At 39.1% G+C, this 26,690-nt stretch overlaps 1 protein-coding gene across 2 annotated transcripts in view; it reads right to left on the reverse strand.

Annotated features, from left to right (window-relative positions):
* Mcc (MCC regulator of WNT signaling pathway) overlaps positions 1–26,690 on the reverse strand; it is a 349,153-nt gene that overhangs the window by 221,266 nt on the left and 101,197 nt on the right. The gene's annotated exons all lie outside the window — the stretch shown is intronic.

The raw sequence follows: 26,690 nt of genomic DNA on the forward strand, positions 1-26,690 counted from the left end.
TATTGTACATTTCTTTTTTTTGTCAATGTATGTTTACCTACCTAATATTTAGTCAATAGCATATGTACAGAGAAGCAGAGACACAAGGACGTGACATGGGGAAGGACAGATTAACAGGGGCATTATATTGCAAAACTGCAGGCTACTGGAAAAAAAAATACACCCATGTATGTTTGATATAAGCCACTGTTTGAAGAATGCACTATGGATCTTATCCTTCATGGATGAGCGGTGGATCTCTATGTCACATTCTCTATTTCTAAATCTAATTTTTTTAATTTTTAAATTTTTATTAAATTGCTTTGCTGATTTATCTGTTATCAAATACATTGATTTGTTTTCTTTTCCAAATACACCAGTACCTTTCTCACTGCTTTTGAGTGCTTAGACAATGACTTGCCTACTGAAAATATGAGTACACACTACCTTGTTGTCAATTATAACTAATATCCACATAGACCACAGTATTGTACATTTCAAAATCACTATGAGAGTAAATTTCAAATGTTCTCACCATAAAAACTCTAAGTATTTGAAGTGCTGGATATGTTAATTAGCTTGCTTTATTTCACATTATAATAACAAATTACAACACTACTTTGTACCCCATAAAGACACAATTATAAATGATCATGTACAGTAAAATTGTGAATATAAAAATTAAAATGCTAATTGTAATTTGAAATCTGACATCCTAGACAAATATTCTGTAGTATGTTGCATAAAAATCCAACAGTTTGAGACAAGCACACCCTGTAATTCCAGCAATCTGGGAGGCTGAGGTAGGAGGATCACATGTTCTGAGCCCAGCCTATGGAATTCCATGACTTAGTGAGACCCTGTCTCAACATTTTTTTAAAAAGGTGGTGGTTAGGGAAGTATTGCTCAGTGCAAAGACGTTGGGTTTAATCCCCAGTACAAAAAAATAAAATAAAATAAAAAACACAAAAAACAGTAGTTATCTCAAATGTTGAAAGCATCTTTTACCTGTGTATGATTCTAGAAAATCCTGTTGCACTAGGTTATACACATGTTCCAAATTCTGATACATTTCTCTACTTTTTCAAGAAAGTCACATTCATTCATATTACTATCAAAACATAGTATTGAGGTCCGGGATTTAGCTCAGTGGCACTGTGCCTCCCTTGTAATCACGAGGCCTTGAATTCAATGCCCAGTCCAAAAAGATAAATAAATAAAAAGATGGTTCTGAAACATCACAGAGTACCTCACTAATAGGTACAATTTTTATGATTTCATCTATCAGTTAAAAAAAATTTTTAAATATATATTAGCTCCATTAGGAGAAACATCTTTCAGTATTGGAAAGCTGTCAAATATAAGGTTACAAATACAAATTCTCCAAAATTTCAATTTTCACTTTTCATCTAACAGCTGAAATTTTATCACTGGTTATAAATACTGTCAGATATTTTTCGTGAAGTGATTAATTTACAACTGAGAAAAATATCAAATGGCTTAAGTGCACAAAGTGAGTAAATAGCATGGGAAAATAAATGCACATGATATAAAGTGAAAGATATGGACACAAACTTTATATACTATGAGAGCAGGTGTACTTTAAAAGATTTGCCCATTTCTTCTGAAGGTTTTTTTGATATTAGGAAAATGGTGACAAAACTGAACTGAAAATGTTTTCTTATGCAGAAGGTATCTAAGAGAGAAATTTACAAATAAGAGACTTATTAATGTCAAATAATGGAAAACCTGAGCTAAATTTAAAATTTGTATTCAATTTAACTGACACAAACAAAAAAGAAATAAATACAAATCCTATTCTATTACATCCAACATGGAAAACATGAAGTACTGTCTTTCAGCATTGGTGGGGGCAGCATACATTTACATGTTCATCCCCAAAGCACTGTCCCTCTGAGATCCTGACAGAACAAATGGGATTTGTCCAAAAATTAAGGCATTTTTGCTAGTTACTTTATGACAAAAATCCCTGTATTACACTGCGTAACTTCTGCAAGCTATTTTCATTAATATTACTGAAGCATACACCAAACTACCAGGTTATTTAATAAATTCAAAGGTCTCCACATTTATATACCTACCTGCCAATAAACAACTAGAATGACTAATTCATAATTCTTTATCAACTCAAGAGCACTAACTTTTTTGGGGGGTTGCCAGGGATCAAACTCGGGTCCTTGTGCTTATGAGGCAGGCAGCAGCATCACTGAGCTAAATCCCCAGCCCAAGAGCACTAATTTTTCATGTGTGTCTCCAGAGCTTTTTAAAAGTAAAAGATCCATGCAAAACAAAGGCTGTGTAGTAAGATTCTCCAAAACAAAGGCAACCTCCTCTAGCACTCTCTATACTTTTGGGTTCCTTGAGTCTCTTTAGCACATGATTAAACACACAGATCAACAGATTCCCAGTAAAAGTTATGTCAAACCCATGACTGGGCACACTATTAATTGTGCTCTCAACTATCACATGTGTAATCAGGTAGAGAGGGAAAAAATTAAGAGAAACCACTTTTGGCTTCTGTGTCATGAGAAAACTTACCATTGTTCTGACCTGATAATCATTTATAGGTAAATCATCTCTTCTTGATTGCAAATCCATCCCTTAGGACTAAGCCCAATCTTATTCTTTATCTTTTTGTGGTCTGTCATCAAAGCCTTTCAAAAGATAGTCCCAAATACCAGCAGTTATTGTTTACTGAGTACTTAGGGGAAAATAATTATGCTCATAACCTCAACTTCCCATCATGAACTTGAAAGGCAGTAATAATTTTCTTACTTTTATAAAATAAAGAAACTCAAGGTAAATTATCTAGTCTCAAGTAGCTTACAAGTAACACAACTGGGATCCAAGCACAGATTTGGCATTGAAACCAATGATTCTCAAATTCTGGCATGTTTCAAAATCACCCAGAAGGGCTGTTTAGAAAAATTCTTGGGCTCCGCACCCTGATTTTCTGATTCTATGGGTTGGGAGTGGGGGCATAACATCTGCATTTCTAACAAGACCCCAGGTAATAAAGATACTGCTGCAAGAAGGACCAGACTTTGAGACCCACGCTCTAACCAGATTAGCCCATGCAGCCCTGCAGAGGTTCAGTGTGTATGCTTGAAAGCAATGTAGGCTAACACAGCCACCAAACTGAAATGGAGTAAAAAGGCAGGAATTCTGATATATTTTTCAAAATTCAATTTGAGAAATGCTTTTTCCTCCTTGCATAGTTTTCTACTCTCAATATGTGTCCTTCAAGAATATCTATTTCTAGCTTTAGTTTTGTCTCATGGTATCAAAAGTGAATCTGTGGAGTAACAAACACTAATCCTACCATGTTGGTAGAGAGAGGCTGATAAGAAACAAAGTCCTCAATTCTGTAGTTTTTAGAGGCATAATGTTCTCAAGAGACTGACTAACAAATAGCCAGACTCTAAACCTCTTCAAAGCCAACCAACATTTAGCAGCATGGCCTGGAGTGAGGAAGAGAAGACAGTTTTCCAACCTGATTAGGTGGGGGAGACTGCAGCTAAAATTAAGCGACTGGGATGTAAAGGACCCATAATGGCAAGGGGAGCAAAAGGCAAAAGACAAAGAAACAGAATGTACAAGAGGAGACATCTTCTCAGAACATTAACTCTGGGTCAGATACTGGCTACCTCATAGCTGTGTTCCTACTAATTAATAGTGGCCCTGATTCACATGTACAGTGGAAGAGCTAAGTTCGGTATAACAAACCTCCATCTAGGAAGCTGCAAAAACTGGCACTGTGAAAACATGACTCTTCCAAACTGGTCAAAACTCTCCTACTGAGGGGCACACATTTTCAGCAACATTTCATTTCTCAGAGTAACATAACTTACAAGGACAGGGCAAAAAGATTACAATAATCTTACTGCAGGAAATCTACCCTGAAAGGTAAAAGCTGTAATACAGCTATTACCTAAGGGAGTTATCTCCAAGAGCATCTTAATTTTCCCCAGACATTTATGGTGTGGCAGAAAACAGCAGGGCTCCTGCATACGAATTCCACACAGATCAAGACACAAAACTCACACATCATCACAAAAATGACAAAAGAACTGAAGGAGAAAAAAGAAAGGAAGAAAGAAAAACCAGTTATGTTTTTAAAGGAAAGAGAGGAAGAGAAAGGAGAAGTATGGAGGAAAGGAGACAGACTGACAGACACAATCAGCCCACCCTGGTCCAGAGGAACCCAAATTACTTACTGACTTAAGCATACGCCATGAATTTCATTTTGGTCCTTTAATTCCTCACTGTAAGGCAATCCTCTTGGAATTACAAAGGGACTAGACATGAGTGCTCTTTTGGAAACAAAAATTAAGTGGTTCTCAAAGATGAGACTTTTCAGAATTTAAGAGAGTTTGTCAGGCAAACGCCTACAGGAATGGTTTCCTAAAACCAGCACACTCTGTTGGCAAGCATACAGAGGAAATGGAACCTTCCTACACTGCCAATGGGAACATAAAATGACATAACCACTTTGGATATCAGTTTGGGAGTTCCTTAAAAATTCAACATATATTTTCCATTTGGCCAAATTTCCATACAATCTGCTCTATGCACGCTTGTATACAATATTAGTAACTTTACTTATAATGCCCAAAATCTGGAAACAATTCAAATGCCCATCAACAGATAAAGAAAACTCAGCAACAAAAGGGAATGAATAAGACATAGAATAGCCACAGGAATGAACCTTAAAAATTATTTTGCATGAAAGAAGCCAGACTAAAAAAAGCACACTTTTTTTTTTTTTTTTTGATACCAGGGATCAAAGGGATCAAACTTGGGACTTGGCACTTGCGAGGCAGGCCATGGCACCACAGAGCTCAATGTCCAGGAAAAGAACACATTTTTAAAGATTCCATTTATATTAAATTAAATGTCACTAATAGTGACAGAAGGCAGACCAACGACTGCCTAAGTAAGGGAAAAGGAAAGAGGAAAGATGAAATTTTCAGGATGATGGATACAGTTCATTATCTTCACTGAGGTTATGGTTTCACATATGTATATCTACAACAAAACTCAAATTGTACACTTTGTGTATACAGTTTATTGTTATTTTATGTCCATTATACTTCAAAAAAGCCAATAGGTGCACACAGACCTCTCAACTACTGAGGAGAAGGTGTGAATTTCAACAGCTAACCTAAAGGTCAGAAAATTAAATTCTGCAATTCAATATGGGCTTTACACAAAGCATTATACAACAGTCCAGGAGACTTGGTTTCTCTATGTAAAAGTGGAAACATCTGGACATAGTGAGAGCAGGGCTTCAGTCATGGGTCAAGCACCTGAAGATTGCCCTGCTAATGATTAACTCTCAGATGGAAAACTAGCTAATTGAACTTAAAATCTTTCCTTTGTTTGAGATTCAGCTGAACACCAGTCAACTATCTTGCAGAAATCCTCTGGGGTTAATAAGAAAGCTGAAATAGTAATACATGGATGAGAAATATTCTCACCACCTCACTTGTCATAAAAGCAAATGGTCCCTTATTTCCTTGGGATACAGGGGTTTGAGAACTGTGGCCCAGCCTACCTGGCACATGCAGCTGATTCCTACATGGTCTATAAGCTAAGAAGGCTGTTCCATTTGTTCCAAGTACACAGGATCTCTGGGAACTCAGAGGTCAGCACACAGGAATTTGAACACACTTTGTTTTATCCTTCTCTGCTTCTCTGTCTTTTTAAAAGTCTTTCTCTTTACTTTTTCTTTTTATTTTACTGGTACATTTTTTTAGATATACATAACAACATCCAACATAGAGAATTTGTACCTGTACATGGTATATCTTGCTTTTTTTCCCATTCCCCTGCTCTCTTCAACCCATCCTCCCCTCTTTATTTACAAAAGCTGTCTCTATTTTTCCCTTCTATTCTTTTTTTCCCCTTGTCCCTCCCCCCCGCCTTCTCCATTGTTTCTATTAATCTGGACATTTTACTCCCATTTCCCAGTATCTATTGGACATTTTGATCCTTATTTACACTTTCACTTTCTCACACCAGAAAAGCAAAGCGATATTTGAACATGTGTGTCCAATTTATTTCACTTAGGAGTGTGGTCTCAAGGTACATCCATTTAGTTAGAACTGTTTCAAGCTTCCTCTTTATGGCAGTGTAGTACTCCACGGTGCAGATAAAAAAACAAAGCCCATCTTCTTTATCCATTCATCAGTTGATGGGTACTTGGGCTGTTTCCAAGATTTTGCTACAAACTGTGCCACTACAAACATGAGTATGCATATACTGCTGTGGTATGATACTATGATTCTTTCAGGAAGATATTTAGAAGGGGAATAGCTGGGTCAAATGGAAACTCTCGTTTTAATTTTTTGCAGAATCACCACAATGATTTCCACAGTGGTTGCACCAGTCTACACTCCTACCAACAGTGGAGAAGGGTTCCATTTTCCCTGTAACCTCACCAGCATTTGTTATTGGTTGATTTTGTTTTTGTTTTTTTTTTTGGTACCGGGGATTGAACTCAGGTCCTTGCGCTTGCAAGGCAGTGGTTGATTTCTTAATAGCAGCCATTCCATCTGGAGTGAGATGGAGTCTCAGTGTTGCTTTAATTTGCATCTCTTGAATGACCAATGATGCTGAAAATTTTTTCATATATTTATTTGCCATTTCAACTTCATCTGAGAAGTGCCTATTCATTTTCAGATGCCTATTTTTAAATTGGATGGTCTGATTTTTTTTTCGAGTTCTTTTATATATTCTTAGGTATTAGTCATTTGAGGAACAGCTGGCAAAAATTTTTTCCTACACTATGGGTTGTCTCTTCACTCCTGGTGATTTCTTTTGCTGTGCAAAAGCTTTTTAATGAGATCCCAGTTGTTGATTCTTTGTAGTATCTCCTGTGTAATCAGGGTTTTGCTCCTGAAGTCTGCCTACACCAGTGTCTTCAAGAATTCTACCTTTTTATCTTCCAGTACATTTATTTTTTGTTTTAATATTTAGATCTTTGATCCATTTCGATTTTAGTTTAGTGCATGGTGGAAGATATGGATCTAGTTTTTAACTTCAGCACACAGAAAGCCAGTTTTCCCAGCATCATTTATTAAAGAGGCTCTCTTTCCTCCAGTGAAGGTGTTTGGCTCCTTTGCTAAAGATTAGGTGGCTGAGTATGTCTGGGGTTGTTTCTACATTTTCTAATTTGTTTCATTGATCTTCAGGTCTGTTTATTTGCCAGTCCTATATTGTTTTTATCACAGTAGCTTTGTAGTATACTTTCAAGTCAGAGATTGTGCGGCCCTGCCTTGCCTTTGTTGCCCAGAATTGCTTTTGGTATTCCAAGTCTTTTCTGGTAGCAAATGAATTTTGAGATTGTATTCTTTAGTTCTGTGAGATATACTATTGGTATTTTGATGGAAATTGCAATCTGTTTAACAACTATGGTTGTTACACTGGTTCTTCCTGAGAACAAGGGATATCTTTCCATTTTCTGGTATCTTCTTCAGCCCCCTTTTTCTAAGTACTATAGTTTTCTACGTAAAGGTCTTTACTTCCTTCACTAGATTTATTCCTAAGCATTTCATTTTTTTTGTATTCAATTGTGAAAGGTTTCACTAACTTCTCTCTCAGTGTGTTTATTTGCGTACAGGAGTCCTATTGGTTTTTGAGTGTTGACTTTGTATCCACATATGCTACTGAATTTGGTTATGAAATCTGGAAGTCTTTTGGTGGAGTTTGTGGGGTCTTCCACGCAGAGTATTATGTCATCTGCAAATGATGATTTAACTTCTTTCTTCCCTATCCTTATTCCTCTCCTCCTTTCCTCCCTCACTGTAGACCAAGGCCTCTTGTTTAGACGCCACTAAGTTTTCTATCTCCTCTGTTTCAGAGTCAGATTTGAAATCACAGCTCATTCCAGTCAGGAGATGGGTCAAGTTCACAGGTCCAGTATGGCAGTGCAGATGGAACACAATGCACTTTCAGAATATGTGGAGGGAGATATATAGTAGACAGTACTCCACAAATCTACTTTTACAGGCAGATAGGCAGAGAGAACAAGCTGTATATATATACTTATGACAAAAGACAGTCAATCCCCTTGCAATAACAAACCTAGAAAAACCCTCACAGCATGGAGCAGTCTCAGGTGTCTGATTTCAACCATCACAGAAATCCTAGGTACCCTGCCAAATCCCAGGAAAAAATGACATTCTTTTTCCTGGTTCTACAAATACCTTTTTTGGGGGGCGGGGGGTACCTCAGGTCACTGTCTACTTTCAATCTACATTTTTTTCCTCCTTTCTCTACTTAACACACACACCAGTCACTATCGCCTCTACCAAAGAATCATCATCACCTTTTTCTTTTTTGGCTTTTTGAGACAGGGTCTTGCTAAGCAATTCAGGCTTGCCTCAGCTCACTATATAGCCCCGGCTGGCCTTCAACTTGAGGGACTCCTTCTGCCTCTGCCCTCCAAGGGCTGGGATTATAAGCATGAACTGCTATGTCTGGCTACTTCTGAAAGAACCTATAATGAAATAAATTCAAGCTCGATTCATTCTCCCAAAGTGGAACACTCTCCTGTTTACACAGCAAACAATCAATTACATATTGTCCATGCGTGTTATACAACACACCAGGACTTCTTTTTTTTTGGTACCGGGGATTGAACTTGGGTCCTTGCGCTTGCAAGGCAGGCCACCGAACCACTGAGCTAAATTCCCGGCCCTCAGGACTTCTTACAAATGTACCCAGTCAGTCCCTGGGACCTGGGTAGTCCTTGGGACATTCCCAGGTATGTTACAACTGGTTTTATCTGTTTGGGAGAGGGATGGGCAACAGATGGGACATCACCACTGCCACGTATGTAAAGGCACCAAGCACTTGCAAGCTATTCTGTTCAACTTGTTACATATAAAGCGATCTTCAACTTTCCAGCAAGGGAATGCTTTTGTACAGACAAAAACCCTAGAAGATGAAGAGATTAGGTTATAAAATTAGGCCTGAAGTCCAGGTCATATTTCAAGCTAAAAGCACTTTGTTTTATTTCATGTTGTTTTTTCAGAAGACGGCCCAAGTTACTGACCAGCTAAGCATGTGGCCTTGAGCCAATAATAATTGGGTCAGAGACTCCTGCACAGACATGACTTGGCCAACAGTTAGCTAATTAAGAGAATTTAGCAATGATCCCATTATAAAACCATTTCAGCAGAACAGGTTTAACACTTGCCTATTTCCTAGGGTTGGCTAACAGGCTGGCTCAGCAGGGACAACTCTCTCCCTCTCTCCCTCTCCCCCCTCCCTCCCTCCTTCCTCTCATTCTCTGTCTTGTTTCTCCTTCCCCAAGCTGTATTTTCCTCCCAAGCAGGTCTTCTTTATAACCCTCTGCTAACCTTTCTTCAAATTCTGCCCTAGACAGTCACATCAGCTCTCCAGAAACAGACCATTAGCACAGCAACAAGACTTCCTAAGAGCTCTTTGGGCCAGAAATTGACTCATGTGCCATCACCAACTCAAATGTAATTAGTAATTATGCCCAAAATGTATCCCCTCATACCTAAAACTCACCTTCTCTTGAGGAAAATGTCATAAACCCCCAAGTTTATATAAGTCAATCAATATTCATATATATGAACTAATTTCCACAGTAATTCTGGGAGTAAAAAAATGGCACCATCATTCCCATTTGGTAAATGAGGCTGTTGCTTCCTCACTGAGCTTATTTCTGCTGGGGCATTATTTTCCAGCCATGTGGTGACAAATCAAAAAACAGATACATAGTACAACACTGTACAACAGGGATGAACCTTGAAAACATGATGTGAAAGAGGCCAGTCACAAAAGGCCACATATTACAATTATTTCTCAAAAGAAACCCATAAGCAATAACTACCTGCCTCCCATCCTTTGGGGAAACCATTTACTGAATCTACTTTTGCGCCTATGGGTTTGCCTGTTCCTAGCAGTCTCCCCTGGTCATGCTGCTTGACTCACCAAACACTGCCTAGATCTCCCTCTCAAAAACACAGCAGCACCACCACCAGAAGCCTTTTATTCCTGCTCAAGGGGAGCCCTCTGACTCTTTATCGCCTTCAATCTCTCTTCACCATTTCATACCAGACTGTTGTTTCTCTGAATACCTATCACAACAGTATGTCTGAGTACATTAGACAACAAGACAACTCTGTGTCCTGTCACTTAGTAAGGGTGGGTCAAAATGCAACTAAGGTAGCTAGGCAGGGTTAAGTCTTCTCCAACCTCTGTCCATCTGCCAAGCCTACAGTTCTGGTATATAAAGTACCATGCTATTTACTAAGTATTAAGAAGACCATAGGCCAGGGATGTAGCTCAGCGGTTCGGTGGCCTGCCTTGCAAGCGCAAGGACCCGAGTTCCATACCCGGTACCAAAAAAAAAAAAAAAAAAAAAAAATGAAGGCTCATTGTTTACCATCGGATATATAACATTTCTGCTATGGTGTAAGTGTAGTTTGTGTTCCCCAAGGGTCGAATGTGGTTAAAGTCTCAGACTCCAAAATGGCCTTATTGGGAGGGGATGGTGAAGCCTTTGAAGCTAGAGCCTAGTGGGCGGTCCTTAGTTCAGTAGGGTCAGGAGATAATTCTTATGAGATCCTTTAGTAGTTCTCATAGAGGACTACTATGAAAAGATCACACTTGGCCCTACTTAAAAATTCACCATGTGATCTTCTTTCCCATGAACCCTGCCATCAACCATCTGTCATGATGCCCCACCATGTAGACTTTTAGCCTACAAATTCATGAGCTAAATAAAACCTCTTCTCTCATAAAGTCAGCTACCATAGGTATTTCACTGCAGTAACATAAAGCTGACCAATACAATCCAAGAAGCTACTGGCAAAATAAAAAATTTTTAGTTTGGGAAGTAGATTTGTTTTAATTGTTCATCAGTAAATACTTGGTTATCTGGGAACTACAGTAGTTTTAACTTTCTCCTAGAATGGCTAAACCCTGGGCTTAAGGATGGGGGAAAAAAAAAAACAGCTGAAATACACAACCTTATAGGAGCCAGTGATTTCACTCAATGGCATCACGATTGTTTAGTGCAGGACAAAGGACAGGAATACTAACAAAGACTGATGTGATCCATAAAGGCCAGATTTATCTAATGCAAGGGTTAAAGGGATGCGGCATGCAGGGTAGATGCAAAATGTACAGAAGGAACAAAAGTGAAACAACAGCAAACATTAGCACCAAAGAAAGCAATGTAAATAGCAGGGTGGTGGCCATTTGATTGAGAAGGAAAGAATAAAGGAAGAAATATCAGACCAGATTTACAGCTTGGAGAAAAGCAGGATATAATTTCTGCTCACAAACCTGTAAAACAAAGGGAGGCAAATTTCTTCCCTGGGTCGGGGTGCTATCATATGTCTCTAAGTGAGAACTAGGCCTTTGACTCCACTGAGGCTTCGCTGTGAGGAACCAAAGGCTGGTAGATTCTTTCTTATAAGGTTTTCATAGGAATCCTGAGTGACAAAGAATGAATATGTGGTTAGACTCCTATCTCTTGGATTTAGCAATTACAATGAGCACACATCAAAACAGGACTTTATATCTCTAGAATAATGTGGCTTTTTTTTCCACAATGACACCGAAACAAGTGATTAAATTGTGGTAGCTTTCTAAATCTGATTAATGTTATTCAGGGACTCCCATAAACTGCTTGCCATTTATTACACTTGCTAATTAGGAGCGGTAAGGTCTTTATCTTCCCCAGCCTACAGTCACATGCTCAGGAAGGGGCTCGGCTAAAAGCAGGACTCCTGGCTAATACTGTTAATGAGTTTAGCGCTGCCAAAATGTCAATGGTTTTTTTATTTGTTAAGAAAGGGCCTAATTTATCTAGTTCAGCTGCCCTCAGTAATTTTCATGGAAATGTCAGAGCAGCAATCAAGAGAAGTAAATGGTAATAAAGATGATTACTAGAAGGGTAGCAAAGGATAATATCCCACCATCAAATGCTTTATTTTTCTTTCACCATTCTGTGATTTCCTTCAGATAGAAGGCATAAGAGTACATACAGTTTAGTCCCAGAGCAAAACCACATGCATTTTGCCTAAGGTACAACTGCATTTTTGAAATTTTAAAATATATACAATGTAAGAAGTTTAATTGTACACCTTCCCCGCCAAAAGGAGGAAGTGAACATATGAAAATGTTTTAGGGAAGAGTCAGGAAAAGTTGAGCTGTACAATATAAATCATTTTTTTATTCACAACAGATTTTAGGATGCTAAGAAAAAGGCACCTGAAGGATACTTTTATCTAGATACTTTTAGCACTTTTACACTAGAAAAATTTGTTTTTGTTTTTGAGACAGGGTCTCACTAAGGATTCCAGGCTGGCTTTGACTATGTAGCAGAAACTTGGCCTCCAACCTATGATAATCCTCCTGCCTCAGCCTCCAGAAGTACTAAGATTACAGGTGTGCACCACCACATCTGGTGAAAAGGTTTTATGACTTATTCAGAACAAAATAGTTTCCTTTGTTAACAATTTTGATTTATCCTTTTTTGAATAAGTCTAAGTGATTAGAAATATAATAATTTTAAGAGTTAGTAGGGGATAACACAGCTGTTTATCTTTCAGTCCTTGTCACCAAATTGTCTATGCATGGGGAGCATTCACTTAGCTTCCAACAGAAATGGGGGAGGGGGAAGTCCACGTGCTGATTTGGGTAGCTGGAACACTGCCTTTCCCTGACAGAATCCCAAAGTTTACCATGAACATAAGTTAAATTCATTCAAGCCTTTATATAAAATAATAAAACAAAGCACTCTGCCTAGTCCCCAAAGGCTGACCTCATATGGATTAAAAATTCCAGGCTCCCAAAATATCAATTTCTGCATCTATTTCATTCCCTCCCTGACTCTTATCTCACATAATGGCATATAAAAATTCTCCACATTTTCTGATGCAATTCTTTGGCTTACTAGATAAACTAGAGAATATGGTAACAAGGGCTCTGCTTAAAAAGTTGAATTCCATGTGACCTAAACTGCATTTCTAATTTCTATGCTTATTACATCTAAGTAACTCAGCATGTCTTTGTTCTTTTATTTAAAAACATTTTAAAATTTTATTTATTTGGGAGCTGCTAGGGAGCAAGCCCATACCCTTGTACATGCTGAGTAAGTGCTCTACCGTGAAGCTACAACCCCAGCCATTTTTCTTCTTTAAATAAAAGGGCCCACATATTACCAACATAGGTATTAAGGAAAACCTGACAGAAGAATAATTTCATTTTACTTTTTACATTTCTTTTCAAACAATAAAAGTATATATATGGGCTTACTTCAGTCTTTCCTTCAGAAAAGTAAGTTTTCTAAGACATAGACAAAAATACTCCACTTTCTATCAATTCATTTAACTTGACTATGCAATTGAACTAAGTTATTCTTTACAACAGACCACTCAAAATTGAACCCATAAATGACCAAGTATATTTACTTTCTGATAATGGAAGGAAATACTTTTATCTAAGAGAGCTCTGTTTATATTTCTCAGCAGACAGCACAGAGATGCTGTGCTGCTGACCTGGTTGTCTGGCCAGGAGAAACATCTTGTTTTTCCTCAACTCAGTTTCCCCATTATTATCAAAGTATGGTTGAACTTTCTTCTACCTATACAGAACACTAGTCTCAATGGCTGGGTAAGAGCTGAGCACCATGAGGTTCCCCAGGGGTCAAGCCTGGAACCAGCAGACAGATAAAACCCACAGACAAGAAGCCTAACTTACAAAAAGGAAAAGGGAGAGAGTTTTTTGGTTTTTTTTTAATGATCATTCATGCTTGTTTCAGCAAAGAGTTGTATGAAATCAGAAATAAAACTTGGTGTCAACATTATAAACAAAATAACCCATCAGCCATCCTGGAGTTCTCAGGATTTAACAGTTTGTACGCTGAAATTCCTAGGCAACCAGGAACAATTTGTTACCTTAATAAAAACTCTAATGAATAAGAATATTTGTATAAAAAGATGTCTAATCTAACAAATATAACTCAATTCCTTCCATTAAGAATGAGAAGCCTGGCATGATGGCTCATGCCTGTAATCCTAGCCTTCTGGGAGGTTGAGGCAGGAGGATGCAAAATTGGGCCCCAGTGTAGTCAATATAGCTCCTCTGTAAAACCCTATTTCGAAATAAAAAATAAAAAAGCCTGAGAATGTAGCTTAACTGAGTTCAATCCCCAGTCCTGGGGAAAGAAAGTGTTGGTTTACTTTGACTATATTCATCTTTTTTATTGATGGGTTTTTCCTGTTTTTTTTTTTTGTTGTTGTTGTCCCCAAAGGGAAATTTACACAATTTAGTAGTTCACTCTCTACTACTTACAAAATGATTTGGAGCAACAATCGAATCTCTCTGTTTCACTTCCTCATCATGCAAAGCACATATCATGGACTCAAATGTGAGTCAATAGTAACATTTCTATTACAGTAACTCACATGGTATGGCCCTATCTGTCTGTGGGTAATTTGTGAAATATAGCCACCTTCTATATAAATACTGTGGATTTTTTTTCCTTTTTGGTACCAAAAAAGAATCAAACTCAGGACCTTGTGCTTGCCAGGCAGGCACGGTGCCACTGAGCTAAATCCCTGGGACCTACTGTGGATTTATTTTAATCTTAGCAGAGTCTACCAATACCATAAGGTTGATATGTTCTCCATTCTTCCCCTTTCCCTGGCAGATCTGTGCAAAAAATAAAGAAGTAATTTAATTTCCTTCTTCAATTTAAAACTTGAGTTCTACTATGCTCATTTTAGCATAACGAAGTGATAGAAGCTCTTTTAATAGCAAATATTATTTCTCTCAGCAATTCCTAATTACCAGGACACCCATATCCAACATTAGGATATAGTCTCTTTCCCAATAGCTAACCTAGAAATAGGAATAAGCTCATCAGAATTCTACCAACACCAGTAACAAAATATAATTAGCTTCCTGGAATTTATGAGCCTACTCCATTCGCAAAATACAGTAATTATTCTTTTAAAAATGAATATGATAATGCTTGGATTGCAAGGAAACACTTCTGCAATGAATTACGGAGCATTACGCACCTATCATAGTTGATAGGTAGCTTTTACTTTGCTGTCCTTCATTCATTTGAATTTTCAATCTCACACTAACAAAGCCACTGCCTAGCACATGAGTAGACAGCTCAGAATCACAAAAATGTAATGATGCTGACAAGGTGGCTGCAGGTTCTTGTGGCTGCCAACAATAGAAATTACAGAAATGCAGCAAGAAACAGTTTTTAAAAGTTATGATTACTATTTTACTAATGTGCAAACATTAATGAACTGAGGAAGGAGAACCATAGCCCCAGAATAACAGAAAGGACAATAAAAGAACTTCTTATCCTACTGTTTTCACCAGGGCAGTACCTAAAAGGTTGAAAGTGACACTGCACAAACTTCTAGAGTAAAAAGAGAAAAACAAATTTCCCACCAAAGCAGGAAACTGATTACTAAATCAACACAGAGCAAACAGGTGGAAAGCCATGGATATGTGCCCTTTCCCTTCTAGCAAAGTTACAGCATAATATACAAAGAAATCAGGAATATCCCACATGCTCAGGCTTTTCCAAACGTCACCTCCAGAAAAAGTACCATAAAGGAGCAATGAGATCTTAGTGGAATTTGTATTTAATTGAGAACTGGAGAGCCTATGCCACTGATGGTGAAACTTTCAGAGAAACGGCTGCCCAAAACCCACGAATTTTTCACAAACTCCCAATACTCCAATTAAACCTGAATACTGAGATTTTAGCTTAGAAAAAAAAAAAACTTATACATTAACATCTTTTGCCTTAAAATAACATGTGTGCCATAGGTTCACCACCACTGGTCTATGCTTTGAGTCATGCCTGAAACACTGTAGGGGCTTTCTCAATTGGATCTTCTTTGATTTTTTTGATACAGTATCAAGTATTATGGAGAAATAGCAGAAAAGCCCATAAACTACTAGTCGCTCCCAGCCTCTGAGGATGGTTACAAACTGGAAGGAGAGGCAAAATGTGGATAAGAGAAAAAGGCTGGGGCCACATTTTAAAGCCATGAAGTGTGTGTGTGTGTGTGTGTGTGTGTGTGTGTGTGTGTGTGTGTGTGTGTGTGTGTGTGTGTGTACAAAATAAACACAATGTGATCTGGAGGAAATGGGTAACAGTAGATATAGGTGGTGTCAAGAATCATCTGCAGGCCGGGGATTTAGCTCAGCAGTTCCGCCGCCTGCCTTCCAAGCGCAAGGACCCAAGTTCGATCCCTGGTACCAAAAAAAAAAAAAAAGAGAGAGAATCATCTGCAAAGACAAAGGTCATTTTTATGATGAAACGGTGTCAAGTAAAGAAAAATAATGCTGTGCAAATAGTCATAGTAATAAAGATCAGGAATTTTCTTGTTCATAATAATAAACTGAACAATGAAAGAAAAAAATGAGTAACATCAAGGTGGCATAAGTTAAAGAAGCCCTTCTGGTATGAAACATTCTCTGTTCCCTGACTCCTTTCTTCATCCTTCAGCCTGCCCGCTATGTTCCAATCCTAATGGCTCCTCATTCAGGGCTCCTCACAGGATTTATGTGTAGATCAACAATCACGGAAGAGGCTTTAGCTCTGTGGAGAGAGGCCAGCTTCCCCACTAGGCTCAAACTGCCCAACAGCCATGGGAAGCTGGGTGGTAGCCCTAGAGGTACTGAAGTGGTCCCACAGGGATTTACCGTGGTTTGCTGTAGCACCTATTTTTTCTAAGAGCCTCATGAGCCTCACTGCTGTCACAAGGAGTATTAATTAGAATGGAGCACAGATCAGATTCCAAACATTACAAACTGCTCAGTTCCTTCCTCTGCGTTGTTACAATGGTGTAATTCTTAGCAATCCAACTTCCTCCCAGCAAAGGGAGAAACCAATAGAGATGCATCCTTATTAAGCTGGGATAATTTAATTTTGATTAACAATACTTTGAAGGTTACAGAAATTGAGGCCACACTAGCATCCTGGGAACTATCTCCCATCATTCAGTCAGGATTCTACTACTATAATCCTTTGATGGGCCTAATACTGGGCCATTGGAATCATCAACTACAAATGCTTTCATTGTCCAAGTTCCCACTATCAATTCTATTTTCAGAAATACTCACATGTGAATGAACGATATACCTTATGCTTGAGAAAGTACGTCTGTGCAGGATGACAGCTGAGGTTAGGAAGCCAGGCTCCCACACCTCTGCGCCATTCCTGAATTCCCAGAGAAGTGGGGGCAGAGGAAAATAAGGCTGTGCTCTTACAGCTTGCAGTCTTCCTTCCTGAAGGCAGCAAAGACCTAAAACCATCCTAGCAACCAGAGGCTCCAGCCTGTGGTCATCAAGGGTGGGGTCGCTGGAGTAATGAGCTCCTCATAGGAAAAAACAAAAACACCCTGAAGCTACCAGCCAGCCCTCTTCCATTCTGCTACAAAAATAGTTACTCTGATTCGGAGGGCGAAGCTGATTACATGGCATAGTTTGCCAAATCAGTAGGTTAAATGTTGTTCGAGATTAGCATTTTGGTCATAACCACTTTAAACAAAAATTAAATAAAGCCTTTAACTGTAGACTCATAGTTAGCAACACAGTTCAATTTAGGAATTTCCAAGTAATAATCTTGTTATTTAAAAGTGACCATTAAAACAGAAAAACTCTAACAATTCACAATGGTAACATTCCCTGGCCAGAAAGTAAATTCAGCAGCGCTTGTGATCCAAAAATTACTCCACTGGGTTCCAGGGATGAAGCTTCCTACATTACTTGGTTCACAGGGGCTGGGGAATGTAACGCAAGAGAATGTGGCTAGCATTCAGGAGGCCCTGGGTTTGGCACCCAGCACATCTCCCATCTCTCTTGCTCTCTCTCTCTCTCTCTCTCTCCCCCCCCCGCCCCACCCCCGTTCGGAGGAGACTTTCTAAAAACTGATTAATACAAAATCACATCAATACAGGTATATGTAAGAAGAGAGTCACACTTCTGGATGTTCAAGTTAAATTTCCTTTTTCTTTTCCACAAAACATGCTACAATTGGGATTCACTTCATGGTTTAAAAAAAAAAGTCCAGCCAACTTACCTCTACCTCCTACCCCTACCCCAACACACACAGATCATAAAGTGAAGCCTGCAGCGGACACAGTTATGCCAGCCCCAAACAGAACTACTCAGCAGCCAAGGCTGGCTCTCAAACCTGCTGTCCCCTTCCCTGTCTCTCTGCAGCCCTTCCCTGGCTGCTGACACCTGGTAACCCTTCTGTGCCTTTTAAAAAAGCACTCTTAAATAAGTAACAGGCAGAAGTCTAAGCAAGCAAGCCCGAGCAGAAGAACAGATGGTCCCAGTTTATTATATAGCCTGTGTGTTAGTCTTTTTTAAACTGACCTTTATAGTCTTTGGATTGTTTTACAAAGACCACCCCAGGGCCTCAAGGTATACTTGTTTTTTCTTTTGTTAACATCAGATGCCAGCTCCCAACAATACACTGTGCATTTTCTTTACGAGTTTTCTATCCCCACTGTACCCCATCCCTTCTCTACTTTTCTCCTTCATTACCTTGAAACAGTAGGCTTCTTCATGTAGTTTTGCTTTCAGTAGTTTGTTACTTACACTGCTGTCCAAAATTATTAATTGAAAAATTCCAGAAGCAAATGATAAATTGCAAATAATTTTATTGCTATAACTGTTCTATTATAGATTATAATATTAATGTGCTTAATCTATAAATTAAAATTGGCCACAGGTATATATGTAGAAACAAACAATATTTACAGGATTTCGTACTCTCCAAGGAGTCAAGCATCCACTAGAGGTCCTAAAACATATCCCCAGCAGATAAAAAAAACTAAGAAAACAAAGTTATGCAGGTTCACTTTTTTATATGAATGAAGAGTTTAAAAATAAATATTTACTCTGTAGGTATACATTATGATATATAAGATCGAATGTTAAGAATTATTAAAATTCGTCTTTTAAAAGATAATATATCAAGAGAAATGAGAAATTACAAGATTTATAATGCTGTAAAACTACAGTATGATCCCTTAAATACTAAAAAATATCAAAATATTACCTAAGAGTAAAAATCACATGACTTTTTGCTTATAACTTTGTTTTCCAAATTATGTCAACATGCTTTATTTTTATATAGTATTTGCACACATACCTCTTACTCCTTATCCTATTTAAGTCAGAGGTAGAAAAGTCCATGTGATATGATAAGCTAATCATATTTTTCTTTTTTTAAAAAGAACCGTGATTTTAAAATCATAAACTATTCAGTTATAATGGCCAATTCTAAGTCACAGGCACGTATGTTAACTGTATATACATAAAATGCTAGAAGGCAAAGACTATGGTCCTCTGAGCTACATCTGAACTCCTTATCTGTGTGATATGTGAATACAGGCATCAACTGTGGAAAGAATGGGATATGTCACAAGACATTAGCCATCTGTACTGTGAGTAAAAAGTCAGTAAAGATCAAAGATTCCAAAATCTTAACCTCTCAGAGCCTTATTATCCAACAGTCCGCTGCACCTTTCCACTGAGATGACTACCAGCCAACTCCAAGTTCAGCATTCCCAAATCTGGACTTAACATTCCTCCACAGATTGGATTTACTATGAGATCACTCATCTTACCTGTGAGCACCATCCTCCTAGAAACCTGGACATCAACCCCAATGCCCAATGACCCACGACACTCTAGGAACCCACACGCCAAGCCCCAGGTCTCAGATGACAGCTCTAGAGGCCATGTCTGAGGTCTAAGGAGTTAATGTACTCAGTGCAAACAACCAGGACTTCTGGAACAAACCCCAATTTAAAGCCACCTGTCACCCACTAGATATGGGACATCACACAACACTGTAATCTGTCTGAGCCTCCATTTCCTCACTGCCAAACGCCCCTATCGATAAAATTTGTCTCATGGGACTACAGAAATTTAAATTAATGTAATTCACGTAAAAGTGAACATTGAGGGGCTGGGAAATTTAACTCAGTGGTTCCACCGTCTGCCTCTTAAATGCAAGGCCCCGAGTTCACTCCCCAGTACCAAAAAAAAAAAAAGAAAGAGGTGAACACTGAGGGCTACATGCTATGCAAGCACTAGGATTATTGGTGAGTGACAGCTACGTGGGTAGAAAATGCCAAGTAGACAGGCCTGTGCAGGGTATGAATTGCCATAATGCAGTGATGCTCAAAGCCATGGACACCTGGACAAGGGGATGACACTTAAGACCAGGAGAGGAAAGTAAGAGGGTTTTTCAGGCAAACCAACATTTGAACTAAGTCATGTAGGATAAATAGAAGGTAGCAAAGCAAAGGTTGTAGATATGCAATATTTACCAGCAAAGAAAAGCAACCATGAACTCTGAGGTCCACAGACACTCAAGAATCTTAAAGGTACTGAAAGCAGTTGAGTTCTCTGGAGGATGGAAGGTGAGGGTGGGAAGTAGCCAGAAATACAGCTGGAAACAGCAGTGAGAGCGAGGGAGTAAGTGTCCTGAAACCAAAAGTCTTACACAGGGAAATAACCCCAAACAGCATGCGAAGTGCTGTTTTCTTTACCGCTATACAGTTTGGATTATACTGTCCAGAAATGTACCAAATATTCTCTTGGGGGAGTTAGGGGTGTAACTCAGTGGTAAAACTCTCGCCTAGCATGCGCGATGCCTTGGGTTCTATTCTTAGGAGCAAAACAAAAGGGGGGGGATTTCTTTCTTAAGCTGCTTTCTCTTTTAATTACAAACATGTTTTAGTATTTTTAAAAGCAATTTAAATATTTCCCCCTCAATTCTAAAGGTGAGTACATAAAGGGAAAAACCTATTACTCTTTAGCTGAACTCTGACAGAAAAGCAATGAAAAGGTTAATTTGTCATAAACCTCAGTACTCTGCACAAAACTGACTGCACTACTGATCACACTCACTTTCCAAATCCAACTGATGTGCTAAGTAGCATTTACTACTTGTCGTTACAAAACATCACATCGGCCTTATCCTTCTGAGATATCAAGAAGTACGGCAATCTTCCCATGTGACACATATAAGCACCAGTGGTTTTGGATGCTCAGAATCACTAGAGCATTATGGGCTGATGGCTCTGATGACAACTTCATCCCAGGACCGAGGAGTATTACAATGCCATATTTTGAATGAAACCTATCCAGTAACCCAGACTTCATTGAAATACTTCATTAATGCCGTGTATGATAACCTTTGAACGCTGACTTTTTTAAAAAACTCAAATTAGTAAAATGAATTTAAATCTTTATCATTCCTACTGGGTTAATAATCATTCACCCAAGAAAAGCAATTAACATATTTCTGTAACTTGCAAATGAACACTGAAATTTAACTGCTTGGACTGTCTTTCCTACTTTTGTAAAAAAGGATTTTTTTTTTTTGCATGTAGAGCACAATTATATATATGAAGCTATTATGGAAAATAATTCCTGTGAAATTCAGCTGAAACCTAAGCTTCATCCTTAAATACCACATATTCATTTCTGATGTGAAAAAAAAAGCTTCATAAAGCTAGCCGCATTAGCTTACTATTTTCATTCCTTCTAACAATGTTACTTTTGATTAATCAGAGTATGGATAGTATGTATTTAATAATACTAATTTTTAACGAGATGCTTTTGAAAAATCACAACTGTTATTATGCACCATTAAACAACCAGAGTTTTGTGGTACGGAAGGCAAGGTATGTTTCAAAGTACAGACTTAGTTTTTGGAATAAGAGGGGATACTTGCATGATAAAACAGAAGTTATTTTGTATCATCATTGCTTCAATTGAAGAATTTTAACAAAAGTTTTAGCACAGATATTTCTTACCATTAGTTTACATTCAAATAAACATCGTAAGTTGAAAAGATTATCAGTTGAAAATGTATTTAATACATGGAACCTTCCAAACAGCATAGCTTAGCAGCACCGTGCACCAGAGAGTACTGGGTGTTTGCTGCATGAGTTGGTGGCTGCTGATGAGATGGAGATAAGAGGATCACACCGCATGCACCCAGCTCAGGAAAAGATCAGAATTCAAAATCTTAAGTGCAGTTTCTACTGAATGAATACTGTTGAAAACTCCTAAGTGGAATCACCGGGGACTGTCCATATTGCCATCCTTCACCTTATCACTTCTAGCGCAAATCTGCAACAATTACAGCTCTTGGACTTTCTTCTACCACCCCAGGGCTTGATCCTGCTTCTAATCCCCCTTCACTCCTCTCTCTTCTCCTCTTGAAAAGAGACCCAGAGGTCTGGGGATTTAGCTCAGTGGCTCTGCTGCCTGCCTTGCAAGCACAAGGTCCAGAGTTCAATTCCCAGGACCAAAAAGAAGAAGAAAAGAGAATGAGAGCCAGCTCAGGTTTTCCCATGACATTCGGTCAGAAGCAAAGTTCTCCAACTCTGGTCCAAGAGAACCATTCATTATTCATTCCTGGGGCTGGCTCAGTTTGCCCTCGGAAGCTCAGGGAGAGGAAAGGTAGCCAGGTACTTCAGGAAGGAGGAGCCCGGTAGCAGGGAACAGGGCTCACACCCCTGGCAGCTCTAAAAGTAGCTGCCCTACCTGAACCTGCTCTAACTCTTAGTCTTATTTTCTTTTTACTTCTTTTCACAACTAATAATCGTGTATCTGGTCACCCACACTGCAAGAATGTGCTATGGAGTGAAGCATTTCTCCAGCCCTAACCATCCTCAGCTTCCAAGATGGAGAAACAGGTGAAAAGACTATTACAGATGCTACGTAGCAAGTCAGAGGCAGAGGAAGTGCTTCCAATGCCCCATGGTACACCTGGCATTAACTGTGAGTGGAGACTGGCCTTTCAGCGAAGCAAACACATCTCTGGTCCGTAAGATGAACTCGTGTCACCCAATGAAGGAAAATCATGTTGAGAATCAAAATCAGTATGAGCTCTGCTTTGAGAGGGAGGAGTTAGAATAGTGACTGTAAGAAGGTTCTGGATGACATGAGACTTGTGCTTCTCCTTTTACCTTTTGGGCTGGAGACAACTTGTGAAGCAACATCTTAGAGGGGGATGTTTAGGCCACGGACATGGAAACACCACCATAAAAGGTCCATGTGGATGACCTAGAGCTGGGAGGAGTCAAAGGAGTCCACAAATCCACAACCAAAAAATGAGACGTAAAAGAGTCAGGGATTAGGTTTAGGACTCCCGTCAGTTTCTTTCCCATTACCCTCTAGATATATGCTTCTCAGCAAACAACCACACTAACAACTTCAAAACATTCGCATGAATACACCATGAAGTCCTGCTGACAATTAAACAACCCCTCAATAAAGTACAGTACTACAGGGTTAAAAAAAAAACTTTCAAATGAAAAAAAAAAGCTACAAAATGAAATGGAAGCTGGGCATAATGGTGCATGTCTGTGATCCTAGCACTCTGGAGGACTGAGGAAGAAGAATCGAAATTCAAGCCCACCCTGGGCAATTTAGTGACTTAACAAGACCCTCTCTCAAAATAAAAGAAAATTTAAAAGGGCTAGAGATGTAGCTTAGTGTGAAGGCCCTGTGTTCAATCCCCCGGAGGAAAGAAGGGGGAGAGGAAGACAGAGGGAGGACTGAGGCCCAGCCCACGTCCTCTCACACCCATTTTTACCAAGGCCCTTTCTCACCTGAGACCTACCTTCTCCTCTAGCAGTCAAGACCACTCTGAAGCACACCCCTCCCTGAACCTTTCTTCCAGCTCAGCCTGCAACTTGCAAAGGAATAGACAAAGCATGTATCACTAACAAAAATTTCAGCTACACAAAAGAGATGGCTACACAACACTTTCTCTGTAGTGCATCCTCCCTCTATACCTGGTGGCCTGCAGTGCCTTCCCTCTCCCACACTGCACCCTCAACCTGGTGGTCATCCTCAGGGCACTTCCTAGGCACAAGAGAAACTGAGAACAGCTATGCTGGGATAACATCAGAAGACAATTCATAATTAAAATTTTAAAGCAATTAGTATCACTACCTGTTAGCTCATTAAATTCATGGCTATACCAATCCAAAAAAAAGAAAATGCCTACCTACCTTTCTTTCCTAAGACTTGTCAATATTTGAATAAACACTTCTAAGGTAATAAGTTTTTGGCATGAAGAGAAGAAAAACATTGGTAGGCCATAGGACTCTCAGGATTCCTGAATCATTCTCATGACATATTAGCCTATACTTAAAAATCTTCTTTTCAATTATGTCAGTGTTCACTCACAGCTACAGCTCTGAATGCTCCTGTTTTGGCCACCTTTGCTCTAGCAAGTAAGCACTGTAGTGAGCACAGTATTATTGTCATGATTAGGGGAGCAGCAAAAGTTAACATTATTTACCAAACACCATGATAAGCATTACATGGGTTATGTCACTGGTCTTTGCAACATCTGTCTGGTACATGGTCCCTATCATCACTACTTTATAACAGGGAATGCACACCCCAGATAAGTAACTTTCCCCAGATCACCTAGCTAGGAAGTGGCAGAGCTACAATTTCAGATCCTATAACTTTATAAACACATAGTGTACAGAGATGGAAACTTAGGTAATTGACCCAGTGGAAAGGTTAGTAAGGTGGCCAAAACTAGAGGCCCTTCCTGTCACTCAACGTATGATTCAGACCCCAATATGGCCCTGCTCTCTGGGGTCGTTTTACTGCCAAGTCAGAAAGACTGTCCCAATCACTGACACTGGGAGAATTAAAGGGTCTGAAGGCAGCTTTATCAGCATCAGACATTTTCTTCCACAGTAATTGTATGTGTGTCCAGCCAGTATTTTCATAAGCAGCTCAGTAACCCAAAATGAGAAGCAGTCTTGGAAGATCTCTAACAACCCTAGCAGAAGGCATACTGCTTTCTAACCCACAATGAATGCACAGCCCAGATTGAAATAAGATCCCAAATTTAAACCTCAATGTACCTGTCCTATGTTGGAAATTTAAAAGTTCTCCCGTCCTTGGTCTAGTTCACCTATTCTCCCCTCCTTATTCTGGACACCCTGGGAGTCATGGGCTCAGGTACAGCCACCTCTGGATCTTCGTTTTCACTCCTGGACGGTGCTTCCTCATAGGCAAACACTTCATCAGAAGGGCTCCCAATTGAGCATGAAAACGATTCACAGCACCAAGAAATGAAATAACAATTTTCTGATCAAATAGGCCAGCCCCAGACTCCTGACTGTTCTCCCCTAGCCCCTGCTAATGCTCTCTCCCAGAATTCCCCTCTAGTGACTGTGAAATCCCAGTGTACAGCAGGAAAGTGCAACTCCTCACACGCGCGGGTGTGCTCCTTAATTCTATGCTGCCGGACTTGCTGAGATCATGTTCCTTCCACAAGCAGAGTTGTAGGGTGTTGATCTATGAAAGGTACTTTGACACCACAATGTACTTATTCTTGGGGACCTGGAGGAGCCCCGTGGACTTGGGCACACATTTGTTTTCCATGAGGACGGGACACAGTTCACTCTCAGGCATCATTTTACACTCACTCTCCTTCCATCTGGAAATACAAGGCCTTTCTCCAGTGTGGAAAAAAATCAGACATAGACACAAGAGAAGAGGGATGAAAGGCTAATACAGAAAAATAAAGAACTTCTATCAATTATCAACAACAAAAAATGCCGACAATCTGATGAACCAAAAAGGACTTGAATGGCATTTCTTCAAATATGTAAATATGGCCAATAAGCATGTGAAAAGACCAGCATCACTGATCACAGGGAAATGCAATGAAAACCACAGTGAGACCACACACTCAAAATAATGAAGATTAAAGAAAAACAAAACATATGTTTATAGAAAAGAAAAAGAACACATGTTGGCAAAGATGGACAGAAACAGGAAGCCTAGTCTATTACTGCCGAGAATATAAAATGGTACCACCACTATGATGGAAAACAGCATAGCAATTCCTTAAAAAATTAAAACTAGAATCACCATTATGATCTAGCAGTTCCTCTCCTAGGTATACGTGCAAAAAAAGTAAAAGCAGGGATTCAAGCAGATATTTTGAACAATGTTTACAGCAGCATCATTCACAATAGCTCAAAGATGAAAAGAACACAAATGTCTATCAATAAATGAATGGATAAGCTAATTGTGATGATTGGGCCGGGGATTTAGCTCAGCAGTTCTCAGCGGTTCGGTGGCCTGCCTTGCAAGTGCAAGGACCTAAATTCAATCCCCGGTACCAAAAACAAACAAAAAAATTGTGATGGACACATGCTATAGTGTTACACCACCCTGAAAGGAAGAAAATTGACACATGTAACAACAGACTGACCCGTTAGACATGATTCTAAGTGAAAGACAGTCACAAAAGAACAAATACTGTATGATTCTGCTTATATGAGACATCCAGTACAAGCAAATTCAGAGACAAAAAATACAATGCTGTTTGTCAGGAGACAGCAGAGGTATGTTCAACTCATAGAACAGTTGGACTATAATCAATAGTTATAATAAAAAATATTTTTAAGGGCAGTTCTGTTATTTACACACATTAACTATATTGTGTATTTTATATGCAGCCCAAGACAATTCCTCTTCAGTTGGTGCGGCCCAGGTCAGACGTGCCCAACAGTTTCAGGCAGAGAAGAAAAGGTTCTAGAGATGCACAGTGGTGATGAATACACCACAATTTTTGTCCTTAA

This window comes from Fukomys damarensis, unplaced genomic scaffold (genome assembly GCF_012274545.1).
Source record: "Fukomys damarensis isolate Sample0158 unplaced genomic scaffold, DMR_v1.0_HiC HiC_scaffold_9, whole genome shotgun sequence".
Taxonomy (NCBI): domain Eukaryota; kingdom Metazoa; phylum Chordata; class Mammalia; order Rodentia; family Bathyergidae; genus Fukomys; species Fukomys damarensis.